At 42.3% G+C, this 16,375-nt stretch overlaps 1 protein-coding gene across 2 annotated transcripts in view; it reads right to left on the bottom strand.

The window, feature by feature from the left end:
• LOC111851519 (protocadherin-17-like) overlaps nt 1–16,375 on the bottom strand; it is a 45,221-nt gene that overhangs the window by 5,544 nt on the left and 23,302 nt on the right. The window lies entirely within an intron of this gene.

The following is a 16,375-nucleotide window of genomic DNA, read 5'->3' as shown; positions in this document are numbered from 1 at the left end:
GGGTCACAACTTCACTTAGTTCATTTTCTCTCTCTGTTCAATGCTCAGCTCAAGGCAGCCCAAAAAAACTTTGCTGCAATCGATAACTACTGGGGTTTTCTGAAGAAGGTGCACTGCGTGCATTCACTTGTAACAAAAATGTAATACATCGGTCAGTCCAGCACAACCTGTTTGCTAGAAAACTGCTCTAATTAGTTCTGTAATAACAACATAGAATGATTATATATAATTTTTATGACTAACGAGAATATTGATGCAGTTATCTACTTATTTGTTCATTTATTTAAAACATACGAGTGCAGGAAATCTTGACATTTTCTTCTTAGACAGGCAGTAATTTAGCTTTTCCTGCAAATAAAAGCATGATTAATCTGAAAAGTGACTAATCAGAAAACTGTCATCTTACAGACAGGAACACTGAACTGCTGAAATGTTCACAAGTGAAATGTGTGCCTTTCACAGCGCTCTGGCTAACCTCTGGCGGCCCAAACGCCCATATTCTGCCTTTCCGTAATACAGCAAGGACCAGGTTGAAGGACAGGCTGCTTGAAGATGTGCCCTTCATCCCATGTCTGCCCACTGGCTTCATCCAGGCCGCAGTGCTCGCCTTGGCTCTGCTGCTGGGTACCGCAGCTAATGTTCCTGGAGTGGCATGACCCAGCGGGGCACGCTGCTCGCCAACCCAGCCAGTGCCGCGCCTCTGCCATCCTGATGAGGAGAGCTGGGGCAGCATGGCGCGTGTCCGTTGGAGAAGCAGCAGCTGCATGCGGCCCCTGAGCATCTGGGACAGGCTGCGGAGCACCTGCTTACCCAGGATGCCGTGCAGCGAGCGAGCCGGCTGACAGGCGCCTCCCACCTGCTCAGTTACACCAGAGCGGGTCACGTTCCGGTGTTAATGGCCGCTTTGACCCTCAGTGTTCAGGGGATGGCCCGTCTTTGCACAGCCGCTGCCGCGCTGCTCGCAACCCGAATGTCCTCTAAGAACCCGTCGCACAGCGGCTGCCTATCGTTTTAGATTAGCTTAATTGGGCCGAAATGTCCACCAGCCAGAAAGATTTCCCAATTCGCCGCATTTGTAATGCAACACTGTGTGTCTTCTAGCTGCTCTGCAGATGCTTGTACCGAAAGAAAAGAAAGATGGATTTATTTTCTTTTTACAGAAATAGTTCAAGGTCCTTATTCTCCGGAATACATCCCTGCAAAACCAGCTATGGCTTGATCCAATCAGCTTTTTCTTGCCCTGTTGCCATGCACATGTTTGCCACGGTTTGCTCCACGCAAGAAGCATACATCTGCGCATCACCCATGAGATGTGTCAGCTCTCTGAACCCGCCGCTCACAACCTACAACACTTTTACGTTGATCAGAGGGGAGATTGAGCCATTCTATAGTTTAAGTAGCTGTTATCCCAGTGCGAGGAAATGAATTCCAATACACACTGACAAACTCATCAGCAGGCAATAAACTGCACCAGGGGAATCTGCACTAACCAAAAGGACAAACGTCTTCTATTAACAAAAGGTTCTTTTCATTACATATTCCCTTCCAAACAGTGGGGGACGATGGCTGCTTATGCCTGACGACGTTCTTCAAAGTCCTACCCAGAGGGGAGCACATAAAAAATGTGTGTGCGTGTGTGTGTGTGTGTGTATATATATATATATATATAAACACAAAAAGCTGAAATCAATCAATACCTATTAATGCAATAAAACGTTATGTGGTCCAGACAAGCACACGCCCTATGAGAAGGACCATTTTGTCACTCCTGAGTGATGACGGATTGTGGCACTGTAGCGTCACACCTCCAGGTTTGGGGGGGGAGGGGGATCCGCCCCCCAGCTGTCTGTGTGCATCCTGCAGTGGTCCGGCCATCCGTCCGGGGTGTCCTCTAGCTTGTGCCCTGTACAAGATGGCTGGTTCAATTTAAGCTTTTGTAGCCCTGTCTTGTTTTGTGTTTTTGAGGGGTACATGTGAGGAACGCATCTGAGCTGCAGACTCTGCCGGCCCCCCAGGATTTCCTCTGTGCTCGAGGTACAGCGGGACACGTCAAAGGGATGTGAGCAGGGCCTCCGTCTGCAGCCTCGGAAGCGTCTGACAAGGCCGGGGGCAGGCAGACTGATCGGAGGGCCTGTCGAAAGAACATGGGCTTTGGGCGGGATTACTGCTACCCCTCTGCTGTGCAAATTTATGGAGCCGCATTTAGAAGTTTCCCAGGTGTCACGTCGCAGTGGGGACGCGATCTTGGCAGAGAGCGGCTGATTGCAGGCCGCGTTCTGGTACGTTGTTGGCTAAACATGAAGCAGGGAGTGTCTCTGCCGCTTGTGCTCACACACATTTTATACAGTAAGGCCAAGTTTCTTTCATGCAAGACAGTAGTGCTTAAGAATCTGAGGTACAGTCATTTTAAAAGAAATACGAAATGATAATGCATCAGGAGCCTATGGTATAAGCATTACTGATCAATTAATGAAGTATGAAAATTATTGCATATTTCAGTTGCTACTTAGATTTCAAGATGCTTTCTGCTGTTCTGTGTTTTACAAACAGTTAAGTGCTTTTACTCAGGGGCACATCAAGAAGACGCTGTTCATACTCGCACTGACAAACTCTGAGTCACATGCTATATATAACTTTGTGGGGATACATTTATTAATGAGGCAATTTTATTTTCCTAGAGTTTGCAGAAAATGCGTCAGATTTCTAAGAGTGAGATAAAGAAGAAATGAGTAGGGTACGTTAAATAAGGATTTAGTGTCAAAACTGAATCAATAAAAATCAAATCAACTGTGAGACATATTTGTACTTCAAAAGTTCAGGAAATTGCCAGAATTTTACAGTTGACCCAACAGACTCTAATGAGTATATAATCCACCCTGTCAGTGAGTATGTCAGTGTTTCATATGGATTGTCAACTAACCAAATACATAAAAATAAAGCAGATCATTTAGCATGTTGTGCAAAAAAGAACTTTGCAAGAACTAAATGGAACAGCATTTTTTTAAGGTAAAAACACTGAGTCTAAGACTTAGAAGCCATAAAAAAGTGCTATATCTTGTCAAATTGATTATTTATGTATAGATTGATGCTTGATTATAACGGACAAACACTGTTCTGTATCAAGCTTACTAGGCAACATGTCGAGGATATGAAACAGTAAGCAAATTCTCAATGGAACCATTGTTGCTGGGACTCTTCATTTTACCATTTTATTTCAGTAACATCTGCCACTTAACTAACTGATATGTAAAAACTGGAGAATCAGTGAAAACATTTCCTGGTAGAAGACACAACAGGTAAGATTATGCTTGTATTAGTTACATTTTCCCTAAATCCTGTACAGGATTAAAAAACTATAACAAAAATAACAAAAATAGCTGTTAGGTAGCTATTACATGCTGCTGCCCTGATCTGTGGCACTCGCAGAAAGATTCATGAACACAGAGAGATCTACGTCGGAGCAGGACAAATCCGTACACCCGTGTTTGAAGACATTGGGTAATTTCATTTTCTCAACCGGACGCATTTTTCTGAGACTAACAAGCAGTAATGGCTGTGTAATTGCAGAGGTGTACCTCGAGGACAGCTGTTAAAAGCAACGGTGACAAAGGAGCCATTTACTGTGGTTGTGTGGCTGGGGGAAGGGGGGGTGGTTATAGTTTTAAAAGGAACCCGAGTGCCAAAAGGGACAGACAGCATAAGTAGGCAGATAAAGAAGACAAGGCCAGAAAAACGAAGGCCGCAGTGTGTCCCTCCTCTTCAATCTAGACAATTAACATTCAAGGGTAGAAGGTAGGGGGGGGGCGGCTGGGGGCACAGGTGTGGATTTTACCTGGAGAGATGCTGAGCACACGGCAGACTTATTTGAGACAAGTGAGATCAGTGATAGAGGACATTTTAATCTGCCATTTAAGCCTTTGTAATTAAGACAGCAGGGATCACATGGGGGGGGGGGGCAGGGCTGCTTTGTCCATCGCTTTGTCTTTTGCTTTTTCTTCTCCTCCTTTTTACTAAGTGCATCACCCTGCACTTCTGATGTGGTTTTGGTCCTCAAAGCACAAGACCAATGCAGGGATCCGGCAGCAATAATAACCGTCAGAAGCGGACAGGTGCGAGGGCAAGACACACCTGGAGGTTCCCCAGGCAAGTTCTCCCCGGTCTTTCTGTTTCTTTTCAGTAACATAATGAGAAACTAATTGCTTAAAAATATTTTTTTCAGGCAGTCCTTTGTTCCATCCTAATAGAGGAGTAATGACTCAAAAACATTCGCAACATTTGCAGCCTTCATCTAATCCGGTCTGGTTTTACACCAGGCAATACAGAGCATGGCGCCCAACCCTTCCATTTTCTCAGTAGTCTGGTGTTTCATGCTACAGCAGGGAAGCAAAATAAAATTAAATTAACAAAAAACTGACGTGAAAATTTCCATCTAATCTAATCTCCAGGTGATACCTGATAGCACACCTTTGATGGGCGAATAAAGCCAGACAGATCATTTAGGAAAACATTATATCGGACATAGTTACGAGCTCTGTCCATGGAAGTCAGGAATCTCAGATAGCATGTCCTAATCACACATTCCATCTTCTGAGATAATGCCTCGAGACTAAGGGTGCTTCCGAAGTTTTACATAGCTCCCAGATCTTCACCAGATTTTTCACATCCCCTGTTTTGGTTCAGTCCAAAATGTGTGAAGGTTGCTGTAATTATTTCACAGTATCCTGGGAGCAGTGGAAATATGTGATTGATCTTTGTGTGGATGGGAGCAGCAGTGCACACTGGCCAGTGACATAATTACGGAATGTGGTGCGGATTCGTACAAAGAGGGGGCACCCACCCATCCTGCCAGTCCGGCCCTCCACACCTCAAGTGTTAACTGGGCTGGTAATGGCATTTCGGCACCTTCAAAAGACGGCCAGAAAAAGGGATTTTTTTATAAATAATGTGCAGCCATTTTATTCAGCTGCCTGGAACCTTTAGAATATGTTCTACTATTATTTTGTAATCAATATTCCTCTGTAATGGTCCTTGTATGTTCCGAATTTGTTCTTCACTGGATAGTAATCAACAGGTATTAGGAGAACCGCCAGCTTTTTCTCTATTTGACGGTGTATCTTCATGGGCTGTGACATGATGTTCTGCAAGCTACTGGAATCCATCAGAACCAGTGCATTACAGAAAACTGGTATTTGTGGCTGCAGTCTGTTTCGTGCCGCTCTTGCAGCAACGCATCAATCCTCACTTTCTTGTGAATTGACTGTAAACACGGCCTTTGGGAATAATGCCACTAAAACCATTGCCGTGGCAACAACTGCAGGATACTTAAGTGAGTAGATGACAAAAGCCATTATTTGTTATCGTACAAGAAACCGTTGCAGCCCAACGGCAGACTGGAAGGCAAAATTAAACACGACCTGTCAGCAGCTAATATGAAATCTTGGTCTCTTGCAAACATTTCATGTATAATTAAATAATTATGATGTTTATTTTGTAAATCAAAATGAACGGAGTTGGAGAGGCATACTTTTCAGCTGTCTAATTCCCCCTCCCCCCCCACCTCTAAGCACAGAAGCACACAGCCTGCCTTTAAGATATTCAGGTAAACACGTTCCCCAGACCTGCCAGGATGCCACCACAGTCTGTCTGCTCGACACCGAGCCTGTCGCTTTCTTCATGCGATCCGGGCTACATGCAATCCGCGGGGCCCGCGCCAATATGGCTGCTGAGCAGCATAGAACATGTCTGAGACCTCAGGCCTCCGTCCAGGATGAAGGCTCCTGGGAAGGGGGCGGGGCTGCAGGTGAAGCAGAGCCCCACGGGGGCCCTAATTACCAAACTCTCCCAGCACCCCATACAAACAGTCATACTGTATGCAACTGTACAGCCTTCTAACCAAAGCCGACCTACTTAAAGATACATAGAGCACCTCTGAAAGGAGCACTATGCGTGAGAGGGGCAAAGCTCTCAGCGCACAGGGCCCGAGCGTATACCTTCAAAGTGTCAGCAGCCGGCATCAGGGATAAATACTCACCTCCTTTCATCTGAGCTCTCAACATCTCAACACGGGCATCTTTCCCTACTTGCATTTAGCATCAATATCCTCTACTGTACCGTTCTGCTCGGACCAGGGGTCGACGCCACGCCGATTTCTGACAGACACTGTGATCAAAATGCAGCTTTTACCAAGGACATGCACTTTAAAAGCATAGCCTGTTCATAATACACACAGGCTGTGTACGCACAGGTTACCCATCCCAGAATGTGGTTGTTTATATATGAGAAAAAGCAGACAGATACAAAAATGTATGAAAAAAAATAATAAAAAACAACCTCTAGTAAAATAATCCGGTTCATAGCAGTAAGATTAAGGTCACAGATTAGACAGAGGAATTATGGGATTACGGCAGCACAAAGAAAGGGATAAATCTCTACAACAAACCGTGTGTGAACTTTCCTGAACCCACAGAATACAGAGGAAGGCAGGCCGCTGCCCAAAAGTCACGCCATCAGCCCCACACTCAGCTCAGAATTATAACATATATTAATGCGAAATGTATTTCAAACTATAATTAATGCAAAGCCAGGCTCACTGCTTTCTTTTGGGTACTGACTCATTATCATTCTTAATTTTCACACACATTAACTGAAGAGACAAAAGCGTCATTTTATTTGAAGACATCATTTCCTCAAAGCAAAAAGACGTGGGTTTTGTAGCCTACTTGTCTTTTCGGCTGTTTTATTCAGCCGTATGTTAATAAATGTGCAGATACCCATCTGGGCCTGATTTGAAGAATAAAGTCTACATCTGAAGGAGATACAGACAGGCAGGAAGTTTATCCATCTTGTCAAATTTTTTACTTTTTAAGACAAGTTTCAGCCATCTTCAGGACAGATGGTGAGGCAGCCCTTAAACTCCCATGATAACACATGCTTCATGGAACCTTTACAAAAGCAAAGAACAGAGACCTGCCCCCTAAGACTTGCTTACATGCAAAAAAAATCGAAGCTCTATATCTGTGTAGATCTTGCCTGCTTGCCTTGTCGTCAGATGGGTTTCCTGTCATTATTCAAAGACATGCTTTTTAGATTACTCTGTATTTAAATTATGTATGTGCCCTGTGATGTACTAGCATCCTGTCCATGGTTCTCCCTGTCCTGAGCATTGTGGAATAGGGTCTGCATTTATATAGGTTATATAAAACGCAAGCAGACCCATTACAGAGCACACTTTCATTGCTTATTAACAGCAAACTGAAGCAGAAAGCCCCTAATTGATGCCATGTGCTGAAGTATATTGCGTCCACAAGCCAAATTGCTTCTGTTACCCCGATGATCATTAGTTGCTGTTGCTATTTACTAGGCGTTTCTGCTTGCTTGGAACTCTTGATTAGCTATCTACCCTGATCCCATAATAAGTCCCCCCAAGGTACAGATGAGAAACATAAAATCGTGAAGAGACATCGGTTATTATAAAACAAGCCTTGTGCTTGATTTCTCAGTTTTATACCCAAGGTTGCATCAAACCTTCTTCAGCCCTGTCAAGTCATCAGCCCTGTCACAACAAGCAGCATGTCTGAGTAGACAATCAAAAAATCCAGTTTTCAAGTATTAGACTGTATTTGTGTTGCTGCAAATTAACCTTCATTCTCCCTGCGAACCTCCAGCTGTAACAGAAGGGCACAGTGCTGGACAATTGTTGTTCCTATTAAACCCACATCTCCTGAGACGTGAGGCTCTCAAGGTAATCAGCCACGTGACGCTGCTAATTGTATGTCATAAGTTACCGGGATAAACGGGGATTACGATCATCTGAAAGCGACGCACGATCCCCTCACCGTAAATGTACATTATTACCTTTAGGGTGGAATCTCAATTAAATTTTAGCCATATGCAAAACAGCCACGTTAAGCCCCCATTATTGCTAGCTAATATGCTCGGCTCAGTGGAAATGCCAAGTAGGTAAATATCCCTCCTTGGCTTCACCGTACACACCTGTGACAGCTTCTGTCTAATGCATTTCTGTTTATTGTTATTTGAACAGGGGATGGTGAATCCCCCCCCCCACCCTGCCTCCCTCAAAGAGAGAATCTGGCCTCCACTGCTGATCACCCCACCCTTCTGTTGGAAAATAGCACCTCCTTCTGTGCCCACGATCGCGTTACGGACCCTGGGGTGAACCTGCAGCCGGCAGGCATTCGGATGCAAATGCAGCGAGAGGGAGGCGAAGCCCGAGGAGTCGGACTGTCACCCCGAGATGCGTGTGGGAGGGACAGGACAGGAAATGCGTACAACAAAGACACCCATGTCAATCAAGAAATCTGCAATCTGCGATGCTGCACTCATGACAAAGCAGCACAAGATGCATGTGAAATAGACATAAAAATGTAATGAATGAAAATGGCAATATGTGTCTTAGGAGGGTTGTTGTAAGTCTATGATCACAAATTAGGCTGCTAGTTACTGTAAAAACTGGAATTGGCTGACGTCAATCTTTGCCCACCCAACCCCCCCCCACCAGCTGTATAGACAGACATGCAAGGCTTGGACACTCGTCAAAACAAAGAGTCAAGGAGTGTAATTATTCCAGTAATATCTGGACACACAGTACTGGACAGATTCCTCGGCCTGACAGCCAGCATGCAGAGGGAATTGCCGAATCGGGTATAAGACTGTCATAGTTAGGCAGGGAGGGGAGGAAAATAAATATATAAAAATAATAATCAGACAAGTGTGCAATGGCGAAACTGACAGGGTGTCATCCCAGGGTAACGGAAAAAAACCAGGGTGGGGTTAGGGTCACAAATTAAAAATAACATTTCAATAGCCGGAAGCAACAACTCATTTCCCCCCCTTCAACCTTGAACACTTGAAGTTTGCATATAATGAAACTTTGGACTTTCATTCCATCTTCGTGGTAAAAATAAGCATAACCCATTGCAGAAATGGCAGACAGACGGAACAGCATAGTGCCCCTAAGTGAGCATTAGAGTAATCTCCCTTTGTGTGTCCTGCATTTCCAGGCTCCGTCACATGTGACCACAGAGTATGTTGAATTACATCCAAAAACTTTAAAAATTCATAGAAAACTAGAGACCTGAATGTGTCGAGGATGATAAATATAATGCACACCATTTCTGTCCCGGTATATTTAGCTTGGATTCTGTAGGGGATCCTCCACAATGATGTGGATCCTTGTCATTTTACTGCATATCCATTTGTAATTATACTGTCGCACCCAACAGTGCTACGGACAATTGCAAAGACAAATCCGTAGATGCTGGAGCACGAAACCTTTGCAGGCAAGTAGGGGAACAAAGAAATGTGTTCAGTAATGTGTTCAGGGATAGTCATGTTGCAGAACGAAAGCATGCACACAAGGCCCATATTCCAAACAAAATGACTAATCACAGATAAAGTTCTGAAAGTTTAAAAAATTGTAAGTAATACAAAAGTTTGCTCACAGTGATAGACTGCTTTTGATTAATCCAAGCAGTATCCCACAATTCCCTGCCGGCATGTCACTCTCCTCACCTATGCCTATGTCTGCGGTAATGCCTAATCAGTACTGCTAACAGCTTGGTAATTAACCACATAATCATACTCTAGCAATGCACTAGGAGGAAAAGGTTAAACCAGATTTCTAATGTGCTGGCCTGGAGCTAGATGCAGAATGCTAATGCTTATCACGTTTGCACACCGGTTACTATACCATGTGACATTTTAAGAAAATATTCACCAGTAAATAAATATGACAAATAAATATTACATATCTCTTGCGGTAAAATGCAGAACAAAATTCCAGAAGTGCTTAGTCGATGCCTGTTTACCTAACACAATAAACAGCAAAATGCTGAGTCAATGCCCATTTACCTAAGACAATAAACACTGAAATGCTGGAAAAAAATGTTTCAACAACATCAAGAGGCTGCTTTTTCATACCATCTAATGAAAACAAGACATGAAGTATAACAAAATAATTAGAAGTGTAAATATATACTGCAAATGTTCACTTGGGAAAGGTCTATTTCCCTATGGAGTTGCGTGCACAAAAAAAAATATAAAAAATCTCTATTCCTATTTTGTTGGACGTGATCTTCCTGAGCCCTGAATTAAGCATTTTTAATGGTCATTGTTGCTAGGCTTACAAACTATTTAAATTATTCTTAAAATTATTCATGTATCTAAACTATTAGATGTAAACACGCATTATCATCTGTCTTGGGCAGCTTTCTTGAACATATGGTAATTAATGCAGTCACTATAGGCTAACCTAGTTTCTGTACTTTACTGCCTCATTTTACTTAATTGCAAAAAGCAGTGCTTAATCTCATTTTTTGCTACTTTGGCCCCAATACTTGAATTAAAATGACATTAACATGCAATTTTAAAAACTGGAGGGCCAGAATCTTGGAAGCAGGAGAAACACATCCGTAGCTGCTATCAAAATTGTTTTCCCTGGAAATACCTAACATTAAATCATCTCATTACCTTAAAACTGTTTTAAATTGCATTCCAAAATCCGTGCTATATAAAAATCCAAACAGCAACCCTACGTGCCCTTTCTGAGGTTAAACACATCTGCAAAATGTGTTTATCAACTTTTTAAGGACTTGCATTCAGTTCTGTGTTGAGCTGAAAATATCAAAAATTGCTATGGAAAGCAATGCAAACTGTTTAGTAAATTAAAATTAAAATTACTGATTAAATAAAAAAATTAAGCATCCTTTAATTATTTTTCATTGTTGAAAGGCATCTGATATTCATCCTATGAGCATTTGGGGAGATTTTCTATCACATACACACAAACACAATAAAAAGACTCAATATTTCAACATACTGATGTTACAGTATGTGAAACTATTCCAATATATGTTTTTATGGATATTGTTTCCATATATAGAAATAATGTTTTGCTCCTTTCAAGGTCAGTTTACCCACCACCAGATTGCTCCAATACTGCTGTGTATTATATTTCTGAGTGTATTTCTCAATCACCAACAAAGTTCCAGTATACAATGAATCGATCAGTCATATAATGCCTTCTAATCAGGACACAATGACAGTGTCTTAAGTAGTGATAAAGATACTGTCAGTACTGAATGTTTGACATAGTACATTACTGGAAATTAATGTGACATGGAAATGTTTGTGAAATGCATAAATACCATATAGAGAGTCTGTAAATGTTAAAACCCAGCAAGAACAAATAACACCATGTACTGGCTACTTGTTCATTCTGAACTTGTGTTGCATTAAATTGTTTTTACAGGCACAGTACGGATACCTTTTGATCTGATGCTTTTCACTGTGATGCATTTTAATGGTTTCTTTTAACTTTGGCATTTTTTTAGACAGTGTGCTGCTTGAATTGATTTGTTGTTGTGATACAGCCGGGTGAGTAAGAGAGGGGTCCTACATAAATATTTACCACCCCCCAAGTCAATACTCGCTGCCAAGGGTGTTTCCACTAATTAGAGCTGTAAGTCTTTGCAGATTGCGATTATGCAATAACAGCCCATTCTTTCTGGGGATCTTGGGGTTGCTGGTAGACAGCTGAAGTCTTGGATCTTGGTCAGATGCTGCTTGAAACAGGGCATCCGAGTGGCTCTACCTTATGATTTTTATGCCACTGCTGTGCCACCCTGACTGTGTACTTGAGGTCAGTGCCCTGAATCTCTGTCCCACTCTTACATCTCCTGCAAAATGAACCAGGTTTCTCCCCTCAAGGATTTTCCTATATTCAGCCCCCATCCATTATTTCCCTTCTGTCCTGACAAGCTGACATCACCCTGTCGATAAATAGCATCACGCTAACAGGATCTGGCCAGTGCTTTGTTGTAGATAGGGTTACATGGTTACAGTCTGTCTTGGGTGTATACCAGAAACAGAAAAACAATGATTGGAAAAAAACCCAAAATGTTATTTATTTAGCCTGACCATATAATATTTTGCCACATATTCCTATAATCATTCCCGTGCCTTATTTTAAAATGAGGAATTTACAATGGCTTTCTTGAAGAAACGCTTAGTTTGTTCATTTTTTCCGTGTAGGATTCATGCTAGATTGGGAGAACTGCCTGGTTAAGACAAATTCTGGGGAGTGCTGTTTGATACTTAAAAATTTACTGGCCCTCATGCCATCCATCCATCCATCCATCCGTCCAACCATCCATCCATCCATCCATCCATGCATCCATCCATCCATCCATCCATCCAACAAAGCCAGGAGCCTGTTCTAAAAAGTGCAGGGACATGGGATGCCAGTCCATCAAAAGCACACTCCCACATACAATTCAATTAACTGCATGCTTTTGGACTGCAGGAAAAAGCTGGAACACAATCTTTGGCACGCCATGAGAATGTCACACGTCAGAGCTGGGGTCAGGAGAGACATGCCACCATGAGAATGTCACACATCAGAGCTGAGGTCAGGAGAGACATGCCACCATGAGAATGTCACACATCAGAGCTGGGGTCAGGAGAGACATGCCACCATGAGAATGTCACACATCAGAGCTGAGGTCAGGAGAGACATGCCACCATGAGAATGTCACACATCAGAGCTGAGGTCAGGAGAGACATGCCACCATGAGAATGTCACACATCACAGCTGAGGTCAGGAGAGACATGCCACCATGAGAATGTCACACATCAGAGCTGAGGTCAGGAGAGACATGCCACCATGAGAATGTCACACATCAGAGCTGAGGTCAGGAGAGACATGTCACCATGAGAATGTCACACATCAGAGCTGAGGTCAGGAGAGACATGCCACCATGAGAATGTCACACATCAGAGCTGAGGTCAGGAGAGACATGCCACCATGAGAATGTCACACATCAGAGCTGAGGTCAGGAGAGACATGCCACCATGAGAATGTCACACATCAGAGCTGAGGTCAGGAGAGACATGCCACCATGAGAATGTCACACATCAGAGCTGGGGTCAGGAGAGACATGCCACCATGAGAATGTCACACATCAGAGCTGGGGTCAGGAGAGACATGCCACCATGAGAGTGTCACACATCACAGCTGAGGTCAGGAGAGACATGCCACCATGAGAATGTCACACATCAGAGCTGAGGTCAGGAGAGACATGCCACCATGAGAATGTCACACATCAGAGCTGAGGTCAGGAGAGACATGCCACCATGAGAATGTCACACATCAGAGCTGAGGTCAGGAGAGACATGCCACCATGAGAATGTCACACATCACAGCTGAGGTCAGGAGAGACATGCCACCATGAGAATGTCACACATCACAGCTGAGGTCAGGAGAGACATGCCACCATGAGAATGTCACACATCTGTCCAAAGGGACTAAACTGTGTGCATTGACCCTAAACCTAAAAGCTCTGTATTTTGCAGTGGCTCAGTGTTGGTGTAAAAAAAAAAAAACTGAAGTTTGTCTACTTTTTTGGATGAACATTCGTCTCCTTCTGAATTATTATGGGCTGTAATGTTTGACAGCTTCCTTAAGCTTTTCGACAGTTTAGTTGAAAATCTTTTCTGAATCATCTATGAGCTGCAGAGATCACGCTTCTTCCTGCTGTTGTCATTTGATTACCAGCATGTTGAATTCTAGCCACTCAAAACTGAACATCAATCACATAAATGAAGTATTAATTTTGGGAGTCAAAATTGGAGGGATCTTTGCTAGTTGGGCAAAAGGGAAGGTTATGAGAAAGTACTGAGTAATGAGAAAATAATAATAATAATAATAAGGCCACAGCACAATTTACAGTTTGTTTCTTGATTTCAGACCTTGCTTGAGTGTATTTGTTTTTATTCCATACAAATAATAACAGTGATGTCACATTATGGTTTAACACCAACTTTTTTGCGTAACCGTCTAGGAGAGAGACTATTCCAGGAGAGCATAAGCAGGACTGCTGGGGCCACATGACTCAGTCAAACAGCCTGCAGGTCGGCCGAACGTGACAGTTTGGGAAGTGCAGCTCAGGCCGGCCTGCTTGCTGCTACTGTTTATTACATGGACATTGTTGAAAGGCTTCTCATTATGTTGCAGCAGCGTGGGGTCTGTCCAGGCACAGCACAAATCTGGAAGGACACTGCAGCATCCTCAACATGCACAGCAAATCCGAAGCCCAGGCTTCGTAACAAACAGTAAGGGGAACCTAAAATGCAGCTTGCAAACATGTATCCAGGCTAAACGATGTCATGAAAACAGACCTGAAATATTGCTCCAAAATGGACTCACACACGAAGAACAGAAACTGTTTCATTTTCATTCCATTTTCCCCCTTTTTGCTTCACTAAATGTCACATTGATATATAATCATGTCTTGTATCTGCCAATATCTTTAATGGCAACTTGGTAATTACAGAATAACTTCTGCAGCCAGACAGATCAATCTATATACAAAGGATCTGGAAAAAAATCTTATATATTAACATTGAAAATATGATAAAAGGCTAGAAGCACAAGTGTGATGAAAGAAGCAGGTGTGGCAAACCTTAATATTGTTGGGACAGTTTTCAGTTTCCAAAAAAATTCAAGTCAAGTCAAGGAAGTTCAGGCTCTCATGGCAATATAATCACCAATTAATATCACCTCACTAATAGTTCTCCTCAATTTGAAAGTATAATTATCCAATTTTAAAATAAGCCCACCTGCTGGTGAGACAAATACATTAAAACAAAACAGAAAAAGGTTTTCTTAAATAATATAAGGAATGGGGAGTTTTATTTGAATTACCTTGAACAAAAAGGTATAAAGAGTACCTCTGCTGAACATTCACCCTAACTATTCCCATTTCGGGATATAATGCACCATTTCAAGCAAGACTAGATTGATTCTGATTGAATCCTTTACTTCAAATAAAGTAGTTATTAATATAATTTAAAAAATGAGGACAGCCATTTCAGGGCTCACTGCACACAGTGAAAATACTGCTTCCCAAGATTATTTTTTAATTTATGAGTTTACAGAACACATTCTGCATTCTGTGTCCAGATAAATATAGCAATCCCACCGCCATTCATATTTCACCTGCATCAGCTCAGGCGTCTACATTAATCATGGCACGTTACAGTGAACAGTACTACATTTCTGAAAGGTGTGACTGCATTTAAATGCCTTCCAAAAAAAAAAACAAACCTAGACCGATGGCCCTTACAGGACAACATTCTTAGATTTCCTCATCCATTGTGCCTCAGAACAGTGACAGAAATCCTCCTTTTGGGGTATGTAAATATTTCATGAGCATAGTTTTTAAAATGTACCAACGACACACTACAGTATACACAGCAGCCAGGAGGAGCACAGCCTAAGCTACGCTAAAACCCATAAGTTGCGGGTTTATGACTTTGTTTACTGTCGAGGTACCAGCTCCCACAGCAATAAATATCTCAGGAGCGAAAACAGCACTGGAGTCTTATCAACTGGAGAAAATATGAACAAACAATGAATTGCATGTCTGTGCTTTGAAGGATGAGCGTATTTCTCACTGGATAGAATGTCACTGGAAGTCAGCCAGGTGACCGAGAACCAGAAGCAGAATATCATTGGGAAAAAACGAAGAAACTGATTAACTATATCACTGCCAGAATAGTAGATCAGTAGATAATTTCCTCTAAAGTAGAAATCTATTACTTGCCAATGTTACATTCATATTATCATAGTTTTCATTCTTTACACTGAATATTACCATTACAGGCTAAATGTGCTCCTTTCAAGCAACTCTGTCATTCATGACGATAATTTAATCATCACATTTTGAGATGAAAACATATGGCCACCTATAATTGGCCAATCCCTCTTGCTGACGAATGGACTCAAATGAAAAGCCAGTGAAAATGTAGTTATCGTGGATGGCACACATTTTTACATGTTCATAATTCTTTTCTTCCATTAAACCAAGCAGACTTAACAAAGCGTTACCTTTTTTGAATGTCATATCTGGGAGCATTCTGATCATAAATATAGAGAAGCTTTATTCACAACTTCTAAAGTGCTTAGTGGAAGCTTTTACATCACTAGAGATGCAGTCAAGTGCTCAGTGCAATGCTCAGCTAAAACGAAAAGAAAACGAATTGGTTCTTGGAAGAGACTTGTCCATCAGTGCAAAAACTACAGTGGATACAATCATTATTCATAAAAAATCTTCCAGTTCCAGATCAGTACATGACATGTCCGCAGCAAGATAAGTAACTTTCCATGTTCGCCCAATTAAAGTTTTAAAGAATGTTACTCTTTTCTGGCCCCCAACCGAGATTAAACAGCAGAGTTTTAGCGACTGAGCTTATACAATCGTAACAAGCCTGTCTAGTTTTATAAACTGATAATATAGTTGGCAAAAGAAAGAGAGGGGGATGAGACGTGACAAACAAAAGAGGGCAAGAAGTGGCC

Source organism: Paramormyrops kingsleyae, chromosome 16 (assembly GCF_048594095.1).
Source record: "Paramormyrops kingsleyae isolate MSU_618 chromosome 16, PKINGS_0.4, whole genome shotgun sequence".
Lineage (NCBI taxonomy): Eukaryota > Metazoa > Chordata > Actinopteri > Osteoglossiformes > Mormyridae > Paramormyrops > Paramormyrops kingsleyae.
The sequence above is the reverse complement of the archived record's forward strand: the minus strand, read 5'-3'. Positions and strand labels throughout refer to the sequence as shown.